Raw genomic sequence first — 16,074 nt, forward strand, 5'->3', positions numbered from 1 at the left:
AAATAAGGGAAGGGTGGGAAAGAGTCAGGTGAAGGGTGTTCAATATCTGAAAGCAAACTTACATTTTTTTTTTGAACTATAGTCCATCCATTATGGTAGCTGCTGGGGAGACAACAGTGAGCAAGCCAGGCATGTACCTATCCAAATGGAGCTTAGAGTCCAACAGGAAAGATGGAAATTACATATACATAGCAGGCAAAATGAAGCTGAGTTTTTGGCAATTGCTGTTCAATGAGAGGACCATGAAACAGTGGCATCAGTATCACCTAGGAGTTGCTAAAAATGCAGAATAAGAGGCACCACCCCAGACCCACTGAGTTAGAATAGCACTTTACTAACATCCTCAGGAGGATCCTTTGCATAATCAAGTTTGAGAAGTGCAGCTCTTGGCAACCCCCCAGAAAGAACTGCTTATGAATTCCTCAATGAGATCCCAGGGGTAGCTCTTCTTCTTGTCCTTCAGGGAATTCCCTAATTGTACAAATATTCCTACAATCCCATAAACTACCCTAGGAATTTCTCAATAAAATGATTTTTGGCTTAAACTTGTAAGACACACATTCTATTGTTTCCAAGAAAGTTAGCATATCTAATACAGAGTTTCTATTTCCAAAATGCTAGACCAAAAGTCCAAAACCCAAATTATATCTCACATTTTCAATTTAGCATTTGGTATTGCCAGCATTTTATACATAATCTGACATATTGTTCCTTCTCTTCATAATATAACACACATGTAGTTTCCAGCCAGTCAATTTTGAGTGATGTCAAGAATTTGGTGCTTTGAGTTGGCTTAATGATTTGCATCATTTTCTCAATTGTATATATTTAGTTTGTGAGATCTGTGTTCATTATCAATTGTTGCATGATAAAATGTCCTAAATATAACACCTTAAGACAACAATAAACACTTACTATATCAGTTTTTGTGGGCTAAGAATTAAGAATGGTGGCTTGGTGTGCTGGCTCACGCCTGCAATACCAGTACTTTGGGAGGTCGAGGCAGGTGAATCACCTGAGGTCAGAAGTTTGAGACCAGCCTGACCAACATGGTGAACCCTGTCTCTACTAGAAATACAAAAAATTAGCTGGGCATGGTGGTAGACACCTATAATACCAGCTACTTGGGAGGCTGAGGTTGTATATTTTACAAGTCCATCATCAAGATGCTGGCTAGGAAGCTGCTGTCATTTGAAGGCTTGCCTGGGGATGGAGGGTCTCATTCCAATAAAGCCCACACCAATGGCTGACATGTTGATGGTGGCTGTTGGCAGAAGGCCTTAGTTACTTACCACATGGACTTCTTCACAGGTGTACTTGAATTTTCTCATGCTATGAATACTGACTTCCCTTAGAGAAACTCTCTGTTAGTCCAATATCGAAGGCTGGTAATTTATTTAAAAAAAGAGGTTTATTTGGCTCACAGTTCTGCAGGCTTTTTACAAAGCATAGTGTCAGCATCTGCTTCTGATAAGGCCTTAGGAAGCTAACAGTCATGATGGAAGACAAAGGGGAGCCAGCATGTCACACGGCGAGAGTGGGAGTAAGAGAGAAGGGGACGAGGTGCTGGGTTCTTTTAAACAACTAGATTTTACATTAACTCAAAGTGAGAAATCATTCATTACTGCAAAGACACCACCAAGTCATTCATGAAGGATCCAGCCCCATGACCCAAACACGTCCCAACTAGGGCCACCTCTGTCACTGGAGGTCACATTTTAACATGAGATTTGAAGGGCATGAAGCATCCAAACCATATAACCATGAGAACAATGCGGACACCAGAATATCTGTCAAAAGCTAGGCTCAGAAATCATATTTAACTATTTCTGCAATATCCTATTGATTACAGGTCAACCCTATTCAGTGAGAGGGGAGCGGACTCATAGCAATGTGAACGAGGGAAGAACCATTGGAGATAACCTTGGAGACCAGCCTGTACAAGGTGCATATTTCATATTATTTCACTTTTCTGCTTCCAACTATTTAAAGAAAAATAGGACCAAAGGTAATAACATATCAAGCATTTTCTATGTAATCAAAGATGGTGACTTAACTGTATAATGGATATTTTCATGTATATAATAATGATAATAATGCTAAAAATATAGTGTCTAACATTTATATAACCCTTACAAAATATAATGGACTGTTCTAATAGCTATTTATATATTAATGACTTTAATCCTTACAATATGATTTTTATAAAGTTAGCTATCTTCAGGTGGGCATTCCTTCTGCCACTTCTCACTGCCCCACTGTTACCATCCCAGAACAAGCATAATCACAACTTACCTAGATTGCTACAAAAGCCTCCAACCAGGCTGTACCCACAATCCTTTGAGGTAGGTGCTATTTTTGTCCGCATTTTACATTCCAGGCAGAGAGATCAGCAAGTGCAAAGGCTCAGAGGTAGGCATTTGTGTAGCAGTTTTGAGGAACAACAAAAACGGCAGCAGGATTAGAGCAGAGTAAGTAAGAAGAGAAAAGTAGAAAATGGGCTAGTAGAGATTAGACATGGAGGAGTGAGCAGAGATCATGAAAGGCACTGGGGATTACAGTGATCACTTACTGAGGTGGGGCTGCTGTGCTGAGAACAGCTTGAAAGAACACAAGGCAAACGTGGGATGCCTAGTTGGGGGCTATTGTAGCAGTCCAGGTAAGATGTGATTATGAGCCAGGTGCAGTGGCTCACACCTATAGTCCCAGCACTTTGGGAGGCCAAGCCGGGTGGATCACCTGAGGCCAGGAGTTCGCCACCAGCCTGGCCAATATGGTGAAACCTCGACTCTACTAAAAATACAAAAAAAAAAGTTAGCCAGACACGGTGGTGGGCACTTGTAATCCCAGCTACTTGGGAAGGTGAGCAGGAGAATCGCTTGAATCCGGGAAGCGGGGGTTGCAGTGAGCCGAGATGGCACCATTGCATGCCAGCCTGGGCAACAAGAGACAGACTCTGTCTCAAAAAAAAAAAAAAAAGATGTGATTATGCCTGGCCCAGGATGGTAGCAGTGGAATGGTGAGATATGATGGAAGAAATGGAGCATCCATTTATTCATAGCTAACTTGCTAAAAAAAACCAAACATTTTCCATTTAGAAAAAAAATATGCATCTTGCTGCCAGTGCTTATTTCTTGGGACACATGGGAAATGGGTTAGAAATCATGATAGTAATGTTGAAGGGATAAGTGATTAAAGGAAACAGCTATGATGGAGTAAATGATGGTGTCCTGACAGCAGAGCCAGTGTTCATCTAAGGCTGCTGTTTGATAGTTTTGCAGAGCATACAAACTCTGCTACCTACCAAAAGAAGCCAATTAAAAACAAAAGAGATTTTGATGATCATCTGAGTTACTGCAAAGAACTTCAAAAATATAAAGATTTTTAAAAGAAAGGGTGCTGGGAAGGTTTAGAAGAGTGTGCTTTAAAAATATTGTGACTGACTGATGATCAAAGAAAAGCTTGGCAAATTCTCCTGGCAGTCAAACAAAAAGGCACGCACACACAAACCAGAGCAAATAAAAGATTTGTTAAATAGTAAACTTATTACTAGAATTTTCAACTAGCTATTCATAGACACATATTCAAATGTCAAGCCAAAATTAAAATGGATATTAATATTTTTTTCTCTTGAACACAAACATGAGGACCAATAGAATGTATGTCAATAGTATACAATCCCGGGATAATGAGATATTTGATGCATTACTCTGCCTTCCCCAGCATGGTCAAAAGGAACTATCTTACTAATGGGGGAAACTAGATTCTTCCAAAGTGATTATTCGTTCTACAAACATTTGTGTACCTACCAAATGCTAATGAACTATTTCGGAAACATTTTCAGCACTTTTTCAACATATGAAATCAATAAGTCTCAAATGGGATAGCATTATAAGATTTAGTATTCTAGACCTGGAAAGAATGATGAAGATAATTTAATCCATCCTTCTTGACCCATCACGCATCTGATAGCTAGAAATAAATGGAGGTACATGGTAGTGAACCAATTTACTTCATGTCACAGGGCTTATCAGCTTTAATGTTGGAATTGAGAAGCAGAGGACTTCACTATGTCTTTATCTCATTCTTATATAACCACAGTCATTTTCAAAAATTAATTTGTAGTATCCTTTGTTTTTTACACTAAACCAATGAAAGTGCATGTCTTTCATGTTTGAATTCACATTGGCATCTATCCACAGTTAGCACAGGTGAGAGACAGGTATGAGAATATCATTTCCCTCTTCTACTATGGAAGTGGAAACCCAGAGCTGTACCATCTTTGCAGTGAAAGGGAGAAGTTCACAGAGCCACATACAGTCAATTTTGCTTCATTCATACCCACATTACATTGCCACACAGTGCCTGTTACATACAGGACACTCAATACATTTTCGTTAAATTGATGAGTAGATTTCTGCTCCCTTAATGTTAATTCAACTCAGAAACCCAGCCAAGGGTAAATCCCATGCATTAAAGTGAAACTGTAGCTTACAGTGGCTCCTGGATATCATGTCTGTCTTTGCCAGGGTAGAAATGGAGACTTTAAAAAATATTATATGTGCATTTAATAATTTTTAAAAATTCCAATGGAGGGTCTTAAAGACAGAAGACTTGATTCTACTTCAGAGTAGACTGAGATGCAGATAAAGGAAGAAATAAAGAATGAGTAGAGGATTCCCCTCCAGACATAACAGGAGAGGAAAGTGATGTCAGTGCTAATAAGATCAATAAATAAAATCATGTAAAAAATCAAGCATAAGTTGCTATTTCTTCTAACACTGCCTACAATGTGTCTTTCTTCTATAGTAAGTAGGCTAAACATCTCTTTCTAGGCCATTGTCTTGTCTTTTGAAATTCTAGTTCTTATGAAGTTTTATCTACTCAAAAATAGTCTTATTCCATAAGTTAATTATGGGACTCTGAACTATCTATTTCAAGAGGAAAAGAAAGTATTATAAATGTGGCCCCTAATGAAATAGCCAAATATGTATAGACAGTTTACGTTCTATCATCAAGGCACAACAGCAATTTCAGCTTTTACTGAAACTTTTGTTTTTCAAAATAAAATTTGGCCATTAGTAGGTTGTGAATCTTTAATATCTGCTCACTATGCAAGAGGGTTCACTTGAAGGTTTGATACAAAGGGACTAATTTACCCCATAGTTGCTCCGCCATCTTTAAGTATATTGCCAGAATGCAGCTGCCTGATAGAATGGTTAGCGACATTACTGCCTTCTTTCCAGCCATGGACAGGTAATAATTTACGGCCAAAAAAGTGGCCATCATAGAGTCCTCTTTAAAGAGGAAAATTTTAAAAGTCAAAGTCATACTTTATGAGCGGTACAACCTCAGCTTATTCTTAGTCAGAAGGAAAATGGCAGGAATCATGAAGGAAATGTTACTAACTTCTTGAGTCTCTTACTTGACCACACAAAAATGTGTGCACAAATACATGCACAAATGTGTACTCGCAGAGCTCAACTGCTCACTCTCCATTTTCTTCCTTTTTGCCTGGATTCATCACTAGCTTGAGGTGAGTGAGGTACTTGTTTTGGGTGTGATATTTATGGAGAGACCAAAAAAAGTCTCAATCAAGATCAATAATATCGCAGTACTGGGCTACACGGGAGATAAAAAGAAAAGCAGTAATACAGATTCTGTGTTTATTTAAAATGTTGATTTTTTTGGTCGTACATTTTTGGCATTATTTTTGATTTGTAAATATTACACTGAAATACTATTTTGGTTGCCGAGTTTTTCTTGTCCCTCAATTTTGCTCCTAAGGCATGTGTCTGCTACTCTCATCCCCATCCCCTCAAGTGTTGGCCCAGCCGAGATGATTCCGCTTCTAACAAAGGGGAATGCAAGACATATTCAAGGCTTTAAGGATTCTATTCTACAACTTCAGTTTCTAAATCACTGTTAAGAACGTTCCCCTTCTGTACAACTCCTCCAAAAATACAGGATTTTGAAAGGGCAATGGATGTTATGAGCAAAATGAACAAGCTTTCAAATATATGACTGATAGAGTTTGTGTCTGTGTCATTTTCACCCAAATGTCATATCAATTGCAATCCCCAGTGTTGGAGGTGGTGCCTTGTCGGAGCTGATTGGATCATAGGGGCAGTTTTCCACAAATGATTTAGCACCATTCTCTTGGTGCTGTTCTCATCATAGTGAGTGAGTTCTCATGAGGTCTGTCGTTTAAAAGTGTGGAGTGCCTCCCCACTTGTTATTGCTGCTCTGGCCATGTGACTGTGCCTGCTCCACCATGATTGTAACTTTCTGGAGATCTCCCCAGAAGCTGAGCAGATGCCAGCATTGTGCTTCCTGTAAAGCCTGCGGATGGGTGAGCCAATTAATCCTCTTTTCTTTACAAATGACTGAGTCTCTGGCATTTCTTGATAGGAATTCGAGAACAGACTAATTACATCACTATGGATATCTAAGCCTTAATAAAGACTCTGAGGATTAGAAATATATCCATGTTCTGAACTTGAATCTACCCATGAATACATCCAAACAATTGCAGTGATGGAGAACATGCTATTTCCCAACATGGCCAATTCTAACTGAGATTTCTTACAATGTTCTTGCTTACAGGGAGCCAGATTTGAGTCTTTCTTCTTGACACTTCACATACTGGCTCCCTTTGACTCTCTTGAGCTGTTATTTAGTAAGACGAGTCTTGTTCTCTCTCTTCCATGATTGGTGCAAAAGTCATTGTGATGTATGCCATTAAAAGTAATTGCAAAAACAACAATTACTTTGCACCAACATAATAAAATTTGAATGTAGATAAAAATTGGCATTTTCTTGAAGCCAGTTAAATTTCTTTTGGACATTTATCCTAAGAATATGATCATGAATTTACTATTAAATGTAATAGTAAATTTGAATTACATTGAAATAAGAATGAAGATTCTGGTAGCTATAACCATCATAATTCAGTACTCAGGTTGTTTTCTCAGGGTTGAAAACGTGCTAATCTCCTTAACCTGACTGGTCATCAGAATCTTCTGATGGAGTTCATTTATTTATTTATTTAAGTTTGAGGCGGAGTCTTGCTCTGTAGTTCAGGCTGGAGTGCAGTGGCAGGATCTTGGATCACTGCAACCTCTACCTCCTGGGCTCAAGTGATTTTCCTGACTCAGCCTCCCAAGTAGCTGGAACTATAGGCATGCACTACCAAGCCTGGCTAATTTTTTTTTTTTTTTCTGTATTTCTGGTAATGATGAGGTTTCACTGTATTGGCCAGGCTTGTGTCAAGCTCCTGACCTCAAGTGATCCGCCTGCCTAGGCCTCCCAAAGTGCTAGGATTACAGGTGTCAGCCACCGTGCCCAGCCTGATGATTCTTCAATTATATAAATGCTTGCAATCTATACTTCAGGTCTTCTTACAACTGGGGTGTGGCCCAGCATTCTTGTTCTTTAAATCCCCTCAAGAGACTGGAATTTTCAGGTGGGTTGAAAACCACTTCTTTCCTTCTGGTCAGCTGAACAGGAACATCCATCAGTCTCTCATTTCCTCCAAGTCAGGCAAAAAATCGTACAAATTAAAATACCTTATTGACTTTCACAAACTAAGTTCCTTTTCTGTATTTAATCTTCTCCTGAAAGTGCAAAAATTATTTTATTGTGGAAAAGAGATTATGTGGGGATTGACTACTTTTCTTGGATTGCACGGGGTAGAAAAATTAGGTAAGTATGGTGGCACCCTGAAGCAATATGTGACAGGTGTTACAGAAATCAGAGAAATCTCAGTGAATTTTCTGGATTTTAAAGCAGGGAAAATACTTATTTTTCTTGTAAATCACTATAATTAAAGATAATGATAATAATACTTACATCAAAAATGTTGTGCCTGTGTTGTTATCTCTTTGGGGCTTCCTGAAAACCACATGGTGGAGGAAAGAAATGTATTTATGTGCCTATTTACTTCCGTGATTTGTTCCTGCAAAATATAGAAGACAGACATTCTAATGCTAACATTATTAATTTACCTTAGTAAGACCTACCATAATCATAACATCAGTCTTTATAAAATGTGCTGTAAAGTATTAATCAGTTTAAGAAAAAATGTTAATTAAAAACAGGAGAATAAAAAAATACTATAGATTAACCAATATTATATAATATTTTTATTGAAACTTCAGTTTGATTAAAAGATAAGAAATCTTTATTATTATTATTTTAGGATCACATTCATTGGCTTAATAAAAGTTTACTGTACCTGATTAACAGTTGATTTTAGACACGAAAGCCAGGTTCTACAACATGGGAGAAAAGCATGTGTGGTCTTGCTGGTCCTGCTGGCTGTTTATTTGGGCAGAATCAGAAGCACTTTTAAGTCTGGCTGGATTCCCTATTTTTAAACTATTTTCCATTTATAAGCACATAATAGCCACAAGGAAATACCTTCAGTTTTCCTATGATACTCAGAATTGGTTCTCTCATGAGAGAATAACTTGGATTTAAAATGCATGTCTTTAATTGAGAATAACTTCAATTCTAAGATCCATTATACTTTTAAGCAAGGCTTGTGTGCCAAACTTTGTGCTAGGAACTCTAGATTCAGAAATGAATAAGACACAATAGTTACTTTCGTGTGTCTCTTACTAAGTTGAAAAGAGCTGACAGTTGTATCACAGGGCTAATCTATTGCAGATCCAGGCTGACTCCTGCCTATAACTTGAATTCTCGCACCCTAAACCACAGCTCCTCTTATCATATGTGATGAGATTGAATTGACACATAATGTCCAAAATAGAGAATCATAATTCTTGAGTAATGATCACTTTAAAGAATTCAAAGCTATCTATATTAACCTATCTTGTGGTGGTTGTTTTGTTTTCAGTTCCTAAAAGTTAATAACCATTAAAGAGAAATCTAGATTCTAGAACAAGGAGTTTTACTGTCATGGTTTCTAAGTATATTGATTAAATTAACCCAAGTGACAATTGCCAAATATCTTCAAGAGTTATATGCACAGAGAGTATTTACATATTTATATATTCAGAACTGATCTTTTGGAAACAAAACTTCTGTCTGATTTTGCTAGATTCTGTTAAGCAAATTACTGCTAATTTGAGTCCTTTGAATCATAATCAAATTTCATTGTAAATGCAGGTTATCCTTGACCATTCCCCTTGAGCTAGAAAAATATACATAATCTATTCAGTCTAAAAATTATCAGTTAAAAGAGCAAAAAGGAGACATGGATGTAAGACGTTTTCACAGAAACTCTCCATGCTACAGTTGTCCTGCACGTCATTTTCGATTCATTTTGACAGAACCGGCTTTCACAGAATGCCCACCAGACATGTTTCCACAGGCTGTTTTGCCATCTGTAGTATTAAAGAATATCCATTATGGGTGCCTTGGGGCTAATCATTTAGAGTTGATTACAAAGTTTTCATGATTCATTGTCTAAAGTGGAATTATTGACTTTAATGTCCCCTCCCCACCACCACCAAAAAAAAATTCCAACCAGTGGCCTTATTAAATCAGAAACAAAGAATAAACAACGTTTTAGACACTTTTTTTCTGGCATGAACACACACACACACACTTGTGATATATCTGCTAAAATAATTGTTTTTGACCAAATGATGGTCATAGAAAATTTATGTATAATGTAATCTACTCTAGATACCACTTTCTCTTTGATTTATTTCTACAAAATGTACATCTCAAAATCCACAAGCATCCAGCACATAAAAAGAAATGAAGCCTTGTTTTCCTTAAGTATGCATGCAGATGCAATCGAAATTATATGCAAAGCAGTAAGTATGTTCTGAAAACCTGCACTATGAGATACATGGACTTCTCTCATTGTAGGAAACAAATATCATATGGATATTTTACGTCATTTCCTTAAAGTTGTAACACCTCTTGCTTAGATATTCTGATCAGGCTATTTAAGCAAATTTTTATTTTTATAAATTTAGTTTTTCCTTTTTTTTAAATACCTTTTAAAAAGTTGGAATATCAATGTGATTGTATAGCTAGTGCTGGAAATCATAGGATTCGATACTCACAGCACAAAGAAATCTTTTAAGTAAACTCCAAAGTGATTATTCTTGTTCTTTACTATTTCATTATGCAGCATCTTTGGAGTCCTCATAAAGCACAATTGTGAAAACAGCGTCTCAGCCTCAAAGGACAAATTATTTTCCAATATGCTACCAAGAAAAAATAGTATAACTATTACGCAACTTAGATGTTTAATTGCTGTCCTCTATTAATCATGAAAGCTTGACTTAGTACTAATCCCAGAGATCATTCAGTCATTGAGTCCACCTCTTACTCCAGGAAACCTTGACATATACCTTGTAAGTCTGATCCCAGCATATACTAGCAACATACTCTGTGTTCAATTGAACCAAATGGCTTTGACAGAAGATTGATGACTCATTTGAGTAAAATTTTGGCAAGTTCATCTACATGTTGGAAATTTCTTATTTTTCAGGTGGACATTTGTTGTTTTTCTCTGACTTTCTGATGTCCATTACACTTTTCTAACACAGAATGATTTTTCTCTTCAGTTGTTGTCTGCAGCCTTGGTGAAATGGTGGGTTTTGCACGGCTCTGCACTCCCACATCAGAGGTTACAGTAGGTCTTGTTCACCAGGTGCTTTCTCTCCCTGCTCAAGAGACAGGCATGTGCCATGACCATAGGTCTCTCTCTCTCAGGGCTTCAAATCTTGTGAGGAGTAAAGCAAAAATAAAATAATAAAATATGCCATTGGAGGGGTTTAGAGTCACATTAGTGCCGGTGTGCTAACCAGATTGGTGTGTGCTCACCAGATTGCTTCTGCACTCTTTACTGCTGGACCCCAGGTTCCCTAGAATCTAGCCTTTTGCTGAATCAAAGTCACCAACCTTCGCTTCAAATGTTGTGGCTCTTGATATCTTTCCAACCTATGCTGTTTTCTCAAGTCAACCAGCATCTCTCTATTCCACCTGCAAGCAAATCACACTCTCATTAAAGTTCCCAGTAGCTTTCTCCTTTGTTCCCAAGTTCCCTTTCCAGAATTTCTTCATATTCATGGACCCAACTTTGCAACATAAAATGCTACCTACAATTTAACTCTCTTCTTTTGGCCAAACAAATAAACTTCATACAACTGTTATTTAAATTATTGAATTCTAGATCTTAGACAATTCTGGTCATGTTTTTTTTTCTTTGTAGAGTAGACCCATATGAAACTGGTACTGAAAGAAAAGACCCAAGTCCCCAATCCCTTTTTTGTTTTGCTTTTTGGAGGAGGAGGATCTAATTTCAGTTCCATTACTGTCATTACCATGTGACAATGTTTAGTCAATTTTCAAACTAGATTTCAGACTACATTTTACTGTTACATTTTGTCTACTGAATTATAGCATAGCTATTAATTTGGTGTCTGCCTGTTATTAGTTAGATAAAATATGATATATTTCCCTCTGAATTTTCATTAAATTCACTGGTAAAAATAATGAGTAGACCAGATCACAGAACCAGACTATAAACAATCTGCTTGTGGTTGATGGTGATTTAATAATCAACAGCTTTTGATGAGAGTTTTTTTTAAACTCCAAATTGCTTAACATGTTTAATCACTTAAACATATCTAAGTGTCTGTATATAAATCTGCTACGTTTTAGTTCAGCCCTTATTTTTCTGTAATTTCTCAATATGATACAAAATGTTTCTATTAAACTGATAATTAGGTAACACCATAATTAATGGGAGGAGTGTGGCGTAGTATCTTAATCACAGATACAACACACACATATACCTGAATCAAATTTCAGAAGTAAGTTTATTTTGAGACAGGATCTCACTGTGTTATCCAGAATACAGTGCGTGGCACAATCTCGGCTCACTTCAGCCTTGACTTCTCAGACTCAAGGGATCCTCCCACCTCAGCCTCCCTAGTAGCTGGGACTACAGGTTTGTGCAACCATGCCCAGCAAATTTTTGTATTTGTTTCTGGAGACAGGCTTTTGCAATGTTGCCCAGGCTGGTTTACACTCCTGGACTCAGGCGATCCACTGGCATTGACCTCCCGAAGGGCTGAGATTGCAGACGTGAGCCACCACTCCTGGTGCAGAAATATTTATCCTGGTTATATGCAACGTATCTTTATTAGTTTCTTTTTCGTTATATTCTATAGTGTTCCTTTTTTTTTTAAGCTAGTCATATAAAGTTCGTGGATGGTATCAGTGTATTTGTTGTGATATTGTGCTATAGTTATGAAGCATGTTACTCCTGGAGAACCTTGGTGAAGGGTATGAGAGATCTCTGTATTATTTTTAACAACTGTGTTTTAATCTACAATTATCTAAAAATTTAAAAAATAAATTAAAACCTATCATAAACGACAAACTTATTTTGTGATTCACTAATGCTTCATCAACAGAAATGTATAAGATGCTGTGATAGAGATACAACAAAATAGTAATGAGTAAAACAAGGGTGACTGATATCATTATCATTTTTCAATATTGTTGTAAAAGTTCTAGCCACTACAATATGATAAGAAAAGGAAATATTATTGAGAAAAAAATAAAACTGGAATAATTTTCGGGTTATAGCATGATTTACATGAAAAAGTACAAAAAGTATGATTGGAAAATTGACAAAAGACAAGGCAAGATGATTCACAAAGAAAAATATTTGAATAATTTTAAAAAGTAAAACTGTTTTTACTACTAAATAAAATGCTGTTTTTCACTCATAAATAAATGTATTTTAAGAAAATATATAATATTTGATTTTTTTATGATTGTGGCAAGTATCATCTTCAACTGGCTATGTAAGCAGAAATTGCTACAAATCTTTTGGAAAGCAATCATAAAACTGTTAACTTATATAACTTTATTTCACATAGCTTGTCCCAGTAAATATTTGCTTTGGAATCCATTCTAAATACATAAAAAGCTTGGGTAAGAATTTATATGACAAATTGTTTGTTACAACTAAAGTTATGCTAGTAGCATAATAAATAGATAAATGTTTAGTCAGAATGTTCAATATTAGGTAACTACTTAAAAACCTACAAAGAGATTATTTACAGCTTTAACAATGCTTTTTACTAAGAGTATTTAATAACAGGAAAAATACTAAAATATAATATTAGAGTATTGACAGTCATTTCTGAGCAAAGGCATATAGCTGATTTTCCTGCTGTATTTTGCACTGAAATAATTTATGTGATCTGAAGTGGCTGGTTCAAACTCTCTTCAATAAAAATACTTAAATTTGTCAGCAAAGGCTGCCATAATGAAGTATCACAGATTGGGTGGTTTAAAAAACAGAAAATGTATTTTCTCATAACTGTAAAGGCTGGAAGTCTGTGATCAAGGTGTCAGCAGGGCTGATGTCATTTTGAGGCCCCTGTCCTTGGCTTATAGACGACTGCCTTCTCTCTGGGTCTTCACATGGCCTTTCTTCCATGCTTGTTTGTCCTTGTCTTATAAGGATCCCAGTCATTTTGGATTAGGGCCCACTCTAACACTCATTTAACCTTTACTACCTCTTGAGAGATCGTGTGTCTAAATACATTCACATCTTAAGGTACTGGGAGTTAGGGATTCAATATATAAATTTTAGGAGACATCATTCAGTTCATAACAGTGCTCTAGACGGATCAAATGCTGCATATACACCTAAGCCATTCTGCTCCTGTGGAAACAAACTGTCACAGTCAATAATGGTAGAAGGTAGATTATTAGACCCTACTTTAATGTAAAAGCACCAACAGTGCTGTGGCCTATCAAGGCGGAAGACATGCTGTCTAGGCTCATTGTACAGATACTTGACTGGACTGTCCATCAGAGTACATGAATCTCATGGGATGAACTGTTGGGATGGAAGGCTGATACACAGACTTCCCTCTATGTGTCCTTCAAGAAAAGATGCAACGATGTGTATCATCTGTGTACATATCTCTTTGTGATCTTGAGAAACCTTTTAGCTGGGCAAGTTCAGTATGTTCTCCTTTTATAATGAGAAAAACAATAACCTCAACAAATAGTTATGACTGTTAAGGGCAAGTCACTGTCACACAAAAACTATTGTGTTGTATTGTGTTTGCCATTAAAAATAACAGCAAAAACTGCAATTACCTTTGCATCAACCTGGTATGACTACGTTTATAAGATAAAGACATAGATGACAGAGGGTTCCACTAATAACCTAACAAATTAAGTTTACCTATTTGAATGGTTAGCCTGACTATAAAGCTTTTCTGTCCACAAGGATTCTTTCCCAAGAGTTCTGGAAAGCAGCTGTTGTATAGATCACTTGAGTGTTTTTACTCTTTTTTTTTTAAATTTATTTATTTTACTTTAGGTGCATACTATATCTGGCATTTCTCCCCATGTTATCCCTCCCCACATTCCCCTCCCTTCTTAGCCCCCACAGTCTCTCCCCTACCCCTCCAACTGCCCCCAGCATGTGATGTTCCTCTCCCTGAGTCCTGCGTTCTTACTCTTAGGACAACAGAGGGAATTTATGTAACTATTTGTCAAAAGGAGATACGAGCTTTGTTCTAAAACTATGTTAAGTGGAGAAGAAGATGAAATGCTTTTGTCAGTCTGTAGCATGTGAATACTAGCCAAAATAAAAGAGAAATATCCTGTTTTCTGCAATGGAGAACTGAGGAGTCTAAAGGAATCTCAGCTGGAGGATGGCAGGACATTGTCTAAATGAAACATCCCTTGTTATCTGAAGCCATGGACAGCAATGAAAAGACTTCCATGCTCTCAATAGGCCCTGAGTTAAGGAGAAGGTCAGTTCACACATTTGAATGTTTGAAAACAAACAAAACACCCACCTCACTCTGCAAAGGCACAGTCTCCTGAAGTGTTGTCAAATTTCTTCTCAATGAAGTAGCTAGGCAGTTACATAAAAATAAAGGCTATTGAGCATCAAAAAAAATTTTTTTCAGTGTTTCTCAATATTGTTTTTGTCACCTCCTTTATAGAAAAACTCTGCTAATGTATATTTTATACACACACAATCATGTGGAATACGTCCTGAGAATCATATCGTGAAGCTAGTTTGTCATTGTGTGAACATCAGGGTGTACTGACACAAATTCAGATGGTGTAACCTACTATACACCTGGGCGATGTGGTATGGCCTGTTGTTCCTAGGCTACAAACCTCTACAGCATGTTACTGTCCTGGGTTCTATAGGCAATTGTAACACAACGGTGAGTGTTTGTGTATGTAAACATAGAAAATGTACAGGAAAAATATGCATCATGTGGTGCATGACTGCATAGTCAAATACTATAAAAATATTAGTGTCAATGCATTATACACATTACAATGTATTATCAAGTACAGAAAAATAGAAATTACAAATGTTAAAAGAATATGATCAAATAAATATAAGTAGAAATCTTAATACTAAATTCCACAAACTCTGTGATCAGCTAGCATGTTCCCTGGTATGTGTACAACCCACTTAAGGGAACTCTGATCCATATTGTAGGTTTAGTGCTTAGGACATTTTCTTCCCTTCTATGGCAATCTACACAGAAGCAGCAAGAAAGGACTTATACATGGTAGCTGTGGTTCCTTTATCTCAGTTCATTTTTTTAATCAATCAAAGCAATATTCCATAGTATCATTAAAAAATAACAGTATATGATCTTACTGTCATATTAGGCATCTCTCTTAGTAACATTTATTGTCAGCTTAAACGGGCAGACAAATTTTAAGGAGAATATCATCGGAGGATATTTTCTCAACTCTCTCCTAACAATTCTTAACAGGGGAGTGATTTACACAGTTCTCATTATAAAAGGCATTGACCATTCCTATATTAAGGTACATGCCACAAAAGAAATTTCAAATCATATATATATATGTATATATATATATATATATATATATATACCTATTCATCCTGGTTAATTAATATCTTTAAATTAGGGAAAATAGGCAGATGGTAGTTTTTAAGCCTATGAACACATCATGTTCCTCTTTTGATTTTTTAATTTTGTTTCTGGCATGCGCAGCTTTATATTTTTTTCTCATTGTAGTTTTTTTTTGGTTGTTTTTGAGATATGAAAC

This window comes from Sapajus apella, unplaced genomic scaffold (genome assembly GCF_009761245.1).
Source record: "Sapajus apella isolate SASKATOON/1434 unplaced genomic scaffold, GSC_monkey_1.0 scaffold20, whole genome shotgun sequence".
Taxonomy (NCBI): Eukaryota; Metazoa; Chordata; class Mammalia; order Primates; family Cebidae; genus Sapajus; species Sapajus apella.